Source organism: Triticum urartu, chromosome 7A (genome assembly GCF_056163025.1).
Source record: "Triticum urartu cultivar PI428250 chromosome 7A, HENAU_Tu73, whole genome shotgun sequence".
In the NCBI taxonomy this organism is placed as follows: domain Eukaryota; kingdom Viridiplantae; phylum Streptophyta; class Magnoliopsida; order Poales; family Poaceae; genus Triticum; species Triticum urartu.
The window spans coordinates 51611343-51625112 of NC_141879.1; the positions used below are offsets into that span (position 1 = coordinate 51611343).

At 43.2% G+C, this 13770-nt stretch overlaps 1 pseudogene; it reads left to right on the forward strand.

Moving 5' to 3' along the window:
- The first annotated feature begins 3213 nt into the window (after nucleotides 1-3213).
- On the forward strand, nucleotides 3214-5172 carry LOC147957610 (uncharacterized; annotated as a pseudogene).
- The last annotated feature ends 8598 nt before the right edge of the window (nucleotides 5173-13770 follow it).

Sequence of the window (13770 nt, forward strand, 5' to 3'; positions counted from 1 at the left end):
GACTTAGATATGCAATACTTGGGACACATCTAGATGTGCCCTAATTATTGCACATCTAAGTGACTCAATCAAACATAAAAAAGGAAAAGAAAAAGTAAAAGAAAAAGAAAGGGAAAAAGAAAGAAAATACTAGCACGAATCTCCAGGACATAGGACTTAGATGTGCGCTACTTAGGGCACATCTAAATGTGCTTTAGCAAAAAATTAAACATTATTAATCACTCGTGTGCTAGTATAAGATTTGGAAGGAGATCCTCTTGCGTTCATGCTTTATATCCACACACATTCAGACTATTACAATAGGACATATACATACTGCTCAAACATCTAATGCGATACATAAATGAATATATTGACATCAAGAAATACATTCTTTTTCTAAGAGTTGAAAAATTTGACGTAAGGCGGAAGAGGGAACCTTACGGTTCTTTTAAGTAGTAGAGAATTTCTCTCTCTCTCTCTCTCTCTCTCTCTATATATATATATATATATATAGAGAGAGAGAGAGAGAGCCTGGGGGAGAAGAGGAGGGTGAGCAGATCTGTGGTGGTGGCATGGGAAGGAGAAAGCGTATGGAAGAGGAGGTTGGTTGCTCTGCGAAAGTGAGACAAATCCCTGATTTTTAGGGAGAACATAAACGTGATTGATCTGGGAAAATTGGTAATGACAAAAAAAAAATGGGTGCGGATGAGGACGTGGGTGGAAGAAATTTGTTGACGTAAGACAGCAGAGGGAACTTTACGGTTCTTTTAGATAGTAGAGATATATAATGTCATCTTGTTAACCACTGAAAAGAAGAAAACACCGTGAAAACCGGACCAATGAACCAACAGACAACAAAATCTAAGTCATCCAAATTTTACTGACCCCAGTACATAACGGACAGTCACAACAGGGAAAATCCACGCTACGACCGAAATTTATCTCATATACGCACACCTGTTTCTACACCATAGATCTTTGTGAGAGGTCCAAATAGTTGACCAAACGCTCCTGCCAAAAAACAAACAGTCGACCAAATGCAGCATCGCTCGCTCTGGGCCAGCCCACTTCAGCTTTCCATCGGGCGCTGTTCTACAATTTTATTTTCTTGGATTCTAACTCTTCGAATTTTCGATCGGTTTCTTCATAAAATACCAGCTGTTGGATTTGTTTTGAAAGATTTTTAGAAAATATTATGGCAAGATTAAAAAATATTCATGTAATTCTGAAAATGTTCACGTATGTAAATCATATTCTTAATTTTTTTAATATTCTCAAAACTAAATGTTTTCTCCTAAATTTATTTTTTCATGAAGTTTTCTTGGACAAAATTTATCTTTCTATTATATTTCTTTGAGACAATGATCTAACACATTTTATTTACTGAAATTTCTATTTATTTAATTAAACAAATAATAAAAATTAGGATAATAGCCTAGAATTCCGGGTTATTACATGACCCGCACGAGAGAAAAACCTAGATCAAAGGATCGGGAAAAAGACTCTCTAGGCTAGCCGATCAACACGACCGGTGAAGGAACCCTAGGTACGAGTGGTGTGGCCTTCGGTGGCGATCATGGAGATCGACCGCCCCGGGAGCGGCTTGGTGCGGAAGCGGCGACGGCAGCTAGTGTTGTGGATCCAGGTTAGGCTAATACCATGTAAGAGGATTGAGAGGGATTGGTAAATACCATGTAAAAGGATTGAGAGGGATTGGTATATATAGGAGTTACATGAAATAATATCAAATCAAATGGAGCGGTGAGGAACAGCATCCCTTTCGAAAGAATTGCACTTGGCGCAACCAGAAGAGAAAACGGCGCCTGGTACGAGTATAATCACTCGCACCGAATACCGTCACTGCTAGTGTCCTGGACTAGGGAGTGCGTACCACGACTTCTCATCGCCCGCAGGCTGCGGTGGGAGTGGACTACGGACGCGAGACAACCATATGCCTTATCACGTCTTGAAGGGGCTGTACGGGGATGAGTTTGCTGGACAGCTTGCCGGACTGCTCCATCCAGTTTTGTGGATACACCATTTAGAACTCTCAATGCAATGAAAGTTATGCAGCTTATAGTTCTCTGCATCTTGGCTGAGTAAAATTGTTTGATGAAAAGCAGTGTTTGCATGCACCTGCAATATGAAATGACATTCACTTCCGTCCCAGAAAAATACGTTCACTTTTTTCCCTGGAAAACTATTGAAGAAAAGTCAAAACACAATACAATATAATAAAGTGGTTGATTTTGTCAGATTAATTAGGGCTACCTGAAGCACCCGCATATAAGAAGAACATGACACTGTTAATAATAAGCAGACTAATGAACAATAAAAAACTTAAAGTTTCACAAAGTTTATACCAAAAATAGAGGGGTAAGAGGGAGCATGTTAAAACTGCTCTTTTTTTAATGTTAAGGTCCAGGGTTCTAGTCTCGCCCCGGCCTCTAAAATCTCAAAACCGGCCCTGCGGGCCCCCCTATCCAAGATCTATCGGATTTGACTTCATCATTGGTGGCCCATGCAGGTCCCTCTGAGTAGTCCCACGGTCCGATGACACTTATAACGGACGATCAGGGCAGCACCGGCGTGGTCGCAACGTTGGAACGTCCTCTCACCAAATCAGCCAGGGGTGGCTCCAGCGTGGGGTCGTGTAGGGGCGCCCGCCCCGGATAAATTTTTGAAACATTGGGTACCCCCCCCCCTCTCCTACTGATTTTGTCCCGGTAACTGATCACTAGCTATAGATGGGCCAATCTAGTAAGCCCAATAAAAATAATTTGCAAGATGATATTCCTCAAAGATTTAATCCAGCTGACGTTGAACTTGATCCGGGCCTTCGGAAACAAATTGAAGAGTATGGTACACCAGAAATCAGAGATGAAGTGAGAAGGGCGTATATCTCGAAAGGTGCATGTCAGCCTAAAGATCACGATTTTGAACGCAACGAAGATGGCAGCGTATTTAGAGAAGTATGGTATGAGGAGTTTGATTGGCTAGAGTATAGTGTAGCCAAAAAAATCTGCGTATTGTTTTCACTATTTTCTTTTCAAAAAACCAACAATCAGTTCAAAGTTTGGGGCTGATGTCTTCACCAAGGCTGGGTATACGAACCGGAAGAAAGCAGTCGAAAACTTCAGGCTCCATGTAGGCTCGACAAAGAGTGCTCACAACAATTCAAGAAGGCATTGTGAAGATTTTAAATATCAGAAGCAAAGTGTGGCATATGCAATGACTACTCAAACTGAGAAGGCACATATTGAATATGAGACCGATTGTTGGCTATTGTTGGTGTTGTAAGGTTTCTTCTTAGGCAAGGTCTTGCTTTTCGTCTTCATGATGAGTCTAAGAATTCAAGAAACAAGGGTAATTTTCTTGAGATGTTAGAGTGGTATGCTCAGAGATGTAAGGATGCAGCTGATGTTCTCTTTGATAATGCTCCTGGAAATCATCAGATGACTTGCCATGAAATTCAGAAGCAATTGGTGCAAGGTTGAGCTGAAAAAACTATTGAAGTCATGATGAATGAGCTTGGGGATGGTCAATTTTCACTTGTTGATGAATCCCGTAATGTGTCAATCAAGGAGCAAATGGCTGTGATTTTGAGGTTTTTAAATAAGCAAGGGGAGACTTTAAAAAGGCTGCTTTGTGTTGAGCATGTTGTTGACACCACATCTGCTTCTCTCAAACGATCTGTAGATAAAGTGTTTGCTACCCATAATTTGAGCATGTCTAGGCTGAGAGGGCAAGGATATGATGGAGCCTCAAATATGTGTGGGCAACTTAATGGCTTAAAGAAACTAGTGCTAGATGACAATCCTCATGCATTTTATGTGCATTGTTTCGCCCATCAGCTTCAACTAGTAGTTGTGGTTGTTGTGAAAGGAGTTCTTGCTGTTAGTGATTTCTTTGGCTATACAAATATCATTGTGACCACGGTAAGTGCATCTTGTAGAAGAAAAGATGCATTGCTGCAGAAACATCATGACAAGATTGTACTCCAATTGGAGGATGGGGAGATTATGAAGGGAAGGGGCAAACATCAAGAGACAACTATATAGCACGACCTGGTGATACACGTTGGGGATCACACCAGAGAACTCTAGTTCGTATCTATTAGATGTGGGACTCGATGATCCAAGTGCTACATGCTATTTGTTTAGATGGAGAAAATGATGACGACAAAGGCAAATCGTCAGGTTTGATGAAACAAATGGAAGTCTTTGAATTTGTACTCATATTGCACTTGATGATTAAAGTTCTTGGTCTAACTAATGATTTGTCACAAGCATTGCAACGAAAATACCAAAACATAGTCAGTGCAATGAACATGATTGTGTCTGTGAAAAGGTTATTGCAGCATTTGAGGGATGAAGGGTGGGAGCCACTTTTGGAGGCCGTAACTGCATTTTGTGTTCAGAGAGATATACCGGTGCCAAATATGAATGATAATATTTCAGCAAGGGGTTATCCAAGGAGTTCACATAAGTCAGTTACTTGCTTCCATCACTACAAGGTAGAAATATTCAATGAGGTGATTGATAGAAACATAGCCGAGATGAACAGTCGATTTAGTGAAACAACAACCCGATTATTGATTTTCCTTTCATGTCTAGATCCTAGAGACTCATTCGGTAGCTTTAACCATGACAAGATAATTAAGCTTGCAAGCATTTACTCAGCAGACTTTGATGCAGAAGAACAACAATTTTTGAGTGGTCAGCTTGACGTATACATTGATGTGATGAAAAGATTACCTATTTTTTGTGGTTGTGATAGTCTATCAAGTCTGTCTATCAAGTTAGTTCAAACTTAGGAATTTGCGTTTCCCATTGGTTTATTGACTCATCAAACTCGCATTGATATTGCCGGTAGCGACAACATCAGTTGAAAGGGCTTTCTCAGCCATGAATATAATAAAGACAGATTTGAGAAACAAGATAGGTGATGAATGGTTGAATGATATGATGGTTTGCTATGTTGAGTGAGATATATTTGCTGGGATTGAAGACAAGAAGATTATCAAACATTTTCATGGCCTAAGGAATCGTCGAGGCCATCTTCCAAATCCTCGACGTATATAACTACAACTTAATGGTAAACATTTGTCTTATCTTTTGTTTGAACAAATGGTATACTATGGTGAAATTTAGATTAATCTGGTTTTTTAAATATGTTTCAGGTACCTGATGGACTAGAAGATTAAATATTTGGGATAAACCATGGAGGATTTAGCCAACGGGAGTCCAAGTTAGACTTTATGTGCTTTTTGCATTACATTTTCCCTAGTTCTTGAGACATAAACTACTTTGATAAATTTATTGTGTTGACCGTCTTGCGTGCATGCATACTCTTGGCAAATTATTTTTCTGGATTGTCTTACTTGATTGTATTGTGGCTTCGATTCTTTGTTTTCTTTAAAAGTCCGCCTCTGGTAACTTCAAATCCTGGATCTGCCACTGAAATCAGCCAATCAGTCAGGTCGTATCAAAGTTCCAACTCCCCGCCTAGATATCAAACTCGATGGACTGAGGCTCGCCGTTGATTCCTCCGTCATGGTGTTAGGTCAGATCGATGAACCGCAATTCATGTTCATCCAGACACCGACGTCAAGTTGAGCTTGGAACGAATCTTACCCCTCGCGAGGCAAGACAATGTAAATGCTAGTCGCATATGAATGCAACATCAACGCTCGTACCCCCTCGTGTCGCCTCCCCTCGGCGACGCCAGGAAGCCAAAAAAACCAGCGCCACCAGCCTCCCTGGGCCATTCTCCTGCCGCCGCTGCCGCCGGCAAGGTCCGCGGTGAGGGCGGGCCCGGTGCTGATAACCCACAAGTATAGGGGATCGCAACGGTTTTCGAGGGTAGAGTATTCAATCCAAATTTATTGATTCGACACAAGGGGAGCCAAAAAATATTCTCAAGTATTAGCAGCTGAGTTGTCAATTCAACCATACCTGGAAACTTAATATCTGCAGCAAAGTGTTTAGTAGCAAGGTAATATGATAGTAGTGATAACAGTAGCAAAAGGTAACAGTACTAAAAGTAATGTTTTTGGTATTTTGTAGTGATGATAGCAATAGCAATGGAAAAGTAAATAAGCGAAGAACAATATATGGAAAGCTCGTAGGCAATGGATCGGTGATGGAGAATTATGCTGGATGCGGTTCATCATGTAACAGTCATAACCTAGGGTGACACAGAACTAGCTCCAGTTCATTGATATAATGAAGGCATGTATTCCGAATATAGTCATACGTGCTTATGGAAAAGAACTTGCATGACATCTTTTGTCCTACCCTCCCGTGGCAGCGGGGTCCTTACGGAAACTAAGGGATATTAAGGCCTCCTTTTAATAGAGTACTGGAACAAAGCATTAACACATAGTGAATACATGAACTCCTCAAACTACGGTCATCATTGGTAAGTATCCCGATTATTGTCACTTCGGGGTTAACGGATCATAACACATAATAGGTGACTATAGACTTGCAAGATAGGATCAAGAACACTCATATATTGATGAGAACATAATAGGTTCAGATCTGAAATCATGGCACTCGGGCCCTAGTGACAAGCATTAAGCATAGCAAAGTCATAGCAACATCAATCTCAGAACATAGTGGATACTAGGGATCAAACCCTAACAAAACTAACTCGATTACATGATAGATCTCATCCAACCCATCACCGTCCAGCAATCCTACGATGGAATTACTCACGCACGGCGGTGAGCATCATGAAATTGGTGATGGAGGATGGTTGATGATGACGATGGCGACGGTTTCCCCTCTCCGGAGCCCCGAACGGACTCCAGATCAGCCCTCCCGAGAGGTTTTAGGGCTTGGCGGCGGCTCCGTATCGTAAAACGTGATGATTTCTTCTCTCTTATTTTTTCTCCCCGAAACACAATATATGGTGTTGGAGTTGGAGTCGGAGAGGCAACAGGGGGCCCACGAGGTAGGGGGGCATGCCCTAGGGGGGCGGCGCGCCCCCACCCTCGTGGACAGGTGGTGGGCCCCCTGCCCTTCATCTTTTGTAGGTATTTTTCATATTTTCTGAAAAGTTGCTCCGTGAAGTTTCAGGTCATTCCGAAAACGTTTGTTTCTGCACATAAATAACACCATGTAATTCTGCTGAAAACAGCGTCAGTCCGGGTTAGTTCCATTCAAATCATGCAAGTTAGAGTCCAAAACAAGGGAAAAGTGTTTGGAAAAGTAGATACGACGGAGACGTATCAACTCCCCCAAGCTTAAACCTTTGCTTGTCCTCAAGCAATTCAGTTGACAAACTGAAAGTGATAAAGAAAAACTTTTACAAACTCTCTTTGCTCTTATTGTTGTAAATATGTAAAGCCAACATTCAATTTTTCAGCAAAGATTATAACTAACCACATTCGCAATAACGCATAGGTCTCAAGTTTACTCATATCAATAGCATAATCAACTAGCGAGGCATAATAATAAATCTCGGATGACAACACTTTCTCAAAACAATCATAATATGATATAACAAGATGGTATCTCGCTAGCCCTTTCTGAGACCGCAAAACATAAATGCAGAGCACCTTTAAAGACCAAGGACTGACTAGACATTGTAATTCATGATAAAGAGATCCAGTCAAGTCATACCCAATGTAAACTAACAATAATGAATGCAAATGACATCGGTGCTCTCCAACTGGTGCTTTTTAATTAGAGGAGGATGACTCAACATAAAAGTAAATAGATAGGCCGTTCGCAGAGGGAAGCAGGGATTTGTAGAGGTGCCAGAGCTCGGTTTTGAAACAGAGGTGAATAATATTTTGAGCGCTATACTTTCATTGTCAACATAACAACCAAGAGATGGCAATATCTTCCATGCTACACACATTATAGGCGGTTCCCAAACAGAATGGTAAAGTTTATACTCCCCCTTCCACCAACAAGCATCAATCCATGGCTTGCTCGAAACAACGAGTGCCTCCAACTAATAAGAGTCCCAGGGAGAGTTTTGTTTGTAATTATTTTGATTTAGTTTGCATAAATCATGGGACTGGGCATCCCGGTGACCAGCCATTTATCTCATGAGTGAGGAGCGGAGTCCACTCCTCTTGAGAATAACCCGCCTAACATGAAAGATACAGACATCCCTAGTTGATACATGAGCTATTCGAGCATACAAAACATGATATTTATTTGAAGGTTTAGAGTTTGGCACATACTAATTTACTTGGAACGGCAGGTAGATACCGTATATAGGTAGGTATAGTGGACTCATGTGGAATAACTTTGGGGTTTATGGAGTTGGATGCACAAGCAATATTCCCGCTTAGTACAGGTGAAGGCTAGCAAAAGACTGGGAAGCGACCAGCTAGAGAGCGACAACAGTCATGAACATGCATTAAAATTAATCAACACTGAATGCAAGCATGAGTATGATATAATCCACCATGAACATAAATATCGTGAAGGCTATGTTGATTTTGTTTCAACTACATGCGTGAACATGCGCCAAGTCAAGTCACTTAAATCATTCAGAGGAGGATACCACCCTATCATACCACATCATAACCATTTCAATAGCATGTTGGCACGCAAGGTAAACCATTATAACTCATAGCTAATCAAGCATGGCACAAGAAACTATGATCTCTAGTTGTCATTGCAAACATATTTATTCATAATAGGCTGAATCAGGAACGATGGACTAATCATATTTACAAAAACAAAAGTGGTCAAGTTCATACCAGCTTTTCTCATCTCAGCCAGTCCATCATATAACATCATAATTGCCTTTCACTTGCACGATCGAATGATGTGAATAATAATAATAGTGCACGTGCATTGGACTAAGCTGGAATCCGCAGGCATTCAATAAATAGGAGAAGACAAGGCAATATGGGCTCTTTTGTCAGATCGACAATAATGCATATAAGAGCCACTTCAACAATTTAATTATGGTCTTCTCCTATCGACCCCCAAAGGAAAGAAAGGGAATAAAACTATTTACACGGGAAAGCTCCCAACAAGCAGAAGAAGAACATGAAATCTTTTTGGGTTTTCTTTTTAATTACTACTACAAGCATGGAAATTAAACAAACTAAAAGCTACAACTAATTTTTTTGGTTTTTTCTTAAGGTTAATTAAACACACAAGAAGAAAGCATAAAAGGGAAATGAACTAGCATGGATGATACAATAAAAAATTATAAGCACCGACATCTAGCAATGAGTGTGTGAACATAAATTTAATGTCGGTGGGAAATACGTACTCCCCCAAGCTTAGGCTTTTGGCCTAAGTTGGTATATGGCCACGGCTGGCCTGGAGGATATCCATAATAGTAGTTGGGGTCGTACTGAGAAGAAGAAGAGGAAGACTCCGATTGCCACTGGCTGACAATCATCTCCGGATCCCACTGGTAATTAGACTGTCGTGAAGGATCAACTTGTGGTTCCGGCTCTGGCTCCACGGCTGGTGCAGGGTTCCGTGTAATGCCCCGAGACCGATGTGCCAGGTGTCCTCCAGTTATTCGCTGTGGTTGCCTTGTTGCTTGCGTGTCATGCATCTCATATCATGTCATCATGTGCATTGCATTTGCATACATGTTCCTCTCATGCATCCGAGCATTTTCCCCGTTGTCTGTTTTGCAATCCGGCGCTCCTATGTCATCCGGTGTCCCTTTCTACCTCTTTTCGTGTGCAGGTGTTAAACGTTTTAGGATTGGACCGAGACTTATCATGCAGCCTTGGGTTACTATCGGTAGACCGCCTGTCAAGTTTCGTACCATTTGGACTTTGTTTGATACTCCAACGGTTAACCGTGTGTGTTGCAGCCCAACACCCCACCAAAGTGGCCCAAAACCCACCTAAACCCCCTCCATCCTCTCGGTCGTTCGATCACGATCGCGTGGCCGAAAATCGCACCTCATTTGGAGCTTCCTAGCTCCCTCTACCTATAAATATGTGCTCCCCTCCCGAAATTCGCTCAGATCAAACCCTAGTCCTCTTCCACCTCGCGCCCGGACATTTCTTCCACCGACGGACATGTCCGCCCTCCACCTCGCTCTGGCCAGTGGCGTCGCGCCACGTCACCCCACCGCCGCCGCCAACCAACCAGGCACCGCCACCTCAGCGCGCCACCTACCTCTCTCTCCTCCCGCGCCGCCAGGCCCGCCGTGGCCCGGGTTGGGCCCTCCGGGCCCGCTCGCCCGAGCCGGCCGCCCGATGGCACTCGAGCGCTGCCCGCCGCCCTTCGCCCGCTCGCCGCCTGCGCTGCTCCGCCGCCGCGTGCCCGCGCCACTCCGGCCGCGCCGCCCCGCTCGCTCGCCGGCCCACCGCGCCGCCCCGCGGCCCTACCTCGCCACCCGTCGCCTCCCAGGCGAGCTCCAGCCCGGATCCGACGAGATCCGGTGGAGGGAGCCCCGGATCCGACCTCCCCGACCCTCTCCGACCAACTCCGGTGAAGCTCTGGCCAGATCCGCCGCCATCATCGATCCCCGCGCCGCGTTGACTTTTTCGCGGGGTAAAATTCTCACGAAGTCTCAGTAACTTTGTGAATACTTTGACATGCCATAACTTCCTCATCGTAGCTCCTATTTGTGCGTGTAGCATATCAAAATGTTCTTGTCGACGAGTACATCATTTCATCTCATTGCATCATTTTCATTTGAGCTCATCTTGATGCCCGAAATTCTACTGGAAGAAGGCTATGTGATGATTGTTTCAGATCTGTTTCAGCAAATGGTCTTTTGTCATTTTTGCCATGATTAATGTGGGCATGCTATGATCCTGAGCTCTACATGTGTTTTGTAGAATGCCATCCATCTTTACAGGGGTGTATGCCATGTATTTTTGTGATCTTTGAGGTGACTAGCACAAGCATGCAAAGTAGCTTACTCAATGATGCTGATTTCAGGGACTTATAATTTCACTAAGTCCTTGTGCTGTTATTGTTCTTATGCCATATGTTCATGTTGTTTCCTAGTGATCCGTGCCTCTTTTGAGGATGATTAGTAAGGATGTTTTGTAGATATTGTGGTGCTCTATCCATCCATGTCTTTGTTTGCATTTATGGAGACCCTAGCTTGAGTCAATCGAGCTCTACTTTTGCTATAAAATGTTTCTGGCAGATTGTTAACATGTTTAGCGATTTTGCCGAGCTTGTTGTTGATCCATGCATGCTATGTTGTTGTTCTTGCCATGTATAGCTTCTATGCCATGTCTTCTTGATGGGTGTATGCTTAGTTTGTCATGCCATGCTTTCTAGCGAGTGTATCGAGCTCGTAAACATGCCTACTTGTTAACTGTTTTGCATGCTCCAGTTTTTCACCAAGTCTGAATCCGTTTTCGTTAATTGCTATGTTCACATGCTTGCAATTGTATTTTCTGATCCCTTTTGTCTCATGGTCACTAAGGGACTTTTGTTATATGCTTTGAGTAGCTTTATGCCATGCCTTGCTTTGCCATGATATGTTCCTTTAGCATGTAGTTTTCATGATCTCAACATTGCTCCTGATGATAAATTCCTGACTTGTTATTTCACCAAGTCTGAAACCTGTTATCTTTTGCACTTTTGCCATGCTTGTTTGAACCTGTTAATGAGTGAATTAACCATAGCTCAGTGTTCATATTTTGTAAAGCATCATGAGTGGATCCCTGCTGTATTTTTTGTCATGTTTGAGTGCTGTAGCATATTTATCTTGATGCATTTAGATGGCTACTTGCTGTTTATCGCAGACCAGTGCCATATTTGTTTTGCTTGCCATTTCCAAACCGTGCATCCGATTCCGGTGATCTTTATATCGATTTCAATCGAAATCTCCTCATCTTTCCAGTGGCACTATTGGTTTTCCAAGTTGAGGCCAGGTTCAATCATTTCCTTTCCAAATCATGCATATGCACCGCATACCGCATCCCGCATATCATGCCATGTTCATGTGTTGGTTGTTTACTATGTTGTGTGCTTCTTTCCGGTGTTGCTTCTTAGGGTTGGTTCCGATAATGTCGCGTTTGTGAGGACCTGTTCGACTATGTCCTTTTGTCTTCTTCATGGACCCGTTCTTATTCCTTGCGGGATTTCAGGCAAGATGACCATACCCTCGAAATCACTTCTATCTTTGCTTGCTAGTTGCTTGCTCTTTTGCTATGCCTATGCTGCGATACCTACCACTTGCTTATCATGCCTCCCATATTGTTAAACCAAGCCTCTAACCCACCTTGTCCTAGCAAACCGTTATTTGGCTATGTTACCGCTTTGCTCAGCCCCTCTTATAGTGTTGCTAGTTGCAGGTGAAGATTGGAGTTTGTTCCTTGTTGGAACATGTTATTTTGTTGGGATATCACAATTTCTCTTATTTAGTTAATGCATCTATATACTTGGTAAAGGGTGGAAGGCTCGGCCTTATGCCTGGTGATTTGTTCCACTCTTGTCGCCCTAGTTTCTGTCATATCGGTGTTATGTTCCCGGATTTTGCGTTCCTTACACGGTTGGGTTATAATGGGAACCCCTTGACAGTTTGCTTTGAATAAAACTCCTCCAGCAAGGCCCAACCTTGGTTTTACCATTCACCACCTAGCCTTTTTCCCTTGGGAGTCGCACATCCCGAGGGTCATCTTTATTTTAAACCCCCGGGCCAGTGATTGTCTAAGTGTTGGTCCAACCCAGAGCACCGTGCGGGGCCGTCCCTTGGCAACTTGGGTTACGTTGGCTCCCGTACGCTTAGCTTATCCGGTGTGCCCTGAGAACGAGATATGTGCAGCTCCTATCGGGATTTGTCGGCACAGCGGGTGGTCTTGCTGGACTTGTTTTACCATTGTCGAGGATGTCTTGTAACCGGGATGCCGAGTCTGATCGGATTGTCTTGGGAGAAGGAATATCCTTCGTTGACCGTGAGAGCTTGTGATGGGCTAAGTTGGGACACCCCTGCAGGGATTTGAACTTCCGAAAGTCGTGCCCGCGGTTATGGGCAGATGGGAATTTGTTAATGTCCGGTTGTAGAAAACCTGAAGTTGATCTTAATTAAAATACATCAACCGCTTGTGTAACCGTGATGGTCTCTTCTCGGCGGGGTCCGGGAAGTGAACACGGTGTTGGAGTTATGTTTGACGTAGGTTGTTCTAGGATTACTTCTTGATCATAGTTGTTCGACCGTGCTTTTGCCTTCCCTTCTCGCTCTCATTTACGTTGTTAGCCACCAAATATGCTAGTCGCTTGCTGCAGCTCCACCTCATACCTTTTACCTTACCTATAAGCTTAAATAGTCTTGATCGAGAGGGTGTGAGATTGCTGAGTCCCCATGACTCACAAATACTTCCAAAAACCAGCTTGCAGGTGCCGATGATATTGTGCAGGTGACGCAACCAAGCTCAAGGAGGAGCTCTATGAAGATCTTGTCCTTTGTGTTGTTCCGTGTTCAGTTGATCAGTAGTGGAGCCTAGTTGGGACGATCGGGGATCTGTGTAGCATTTGGGGTAGTCTTCTTTTATTTTGGTTCCATAGTCGGACCTTGATTGTATCTGGATGATGTAATGCTTTATTCATGTTTTGTGTGAAGTGGCGATTGTAAGCCAACTATGTATCTCTTTCCCGTATGTATTACATGGGTTGTGTGAAGATTACCTCACTTGCGACATTGCTTTCAATGCGGTTATGCCTCTAAGTCATGCTTCGACACGTGGGAGATATAGCCGCATCGAGGGCGTTACAAGTTGGTAATCAGAGCCTTCCCTGACCTTAGGAGCCCCTTGCTTGATCGAATCGTTGGCGTTGTTGAGTCTAGAAAAATGTTTTGAGTCATTTAGGATTATAT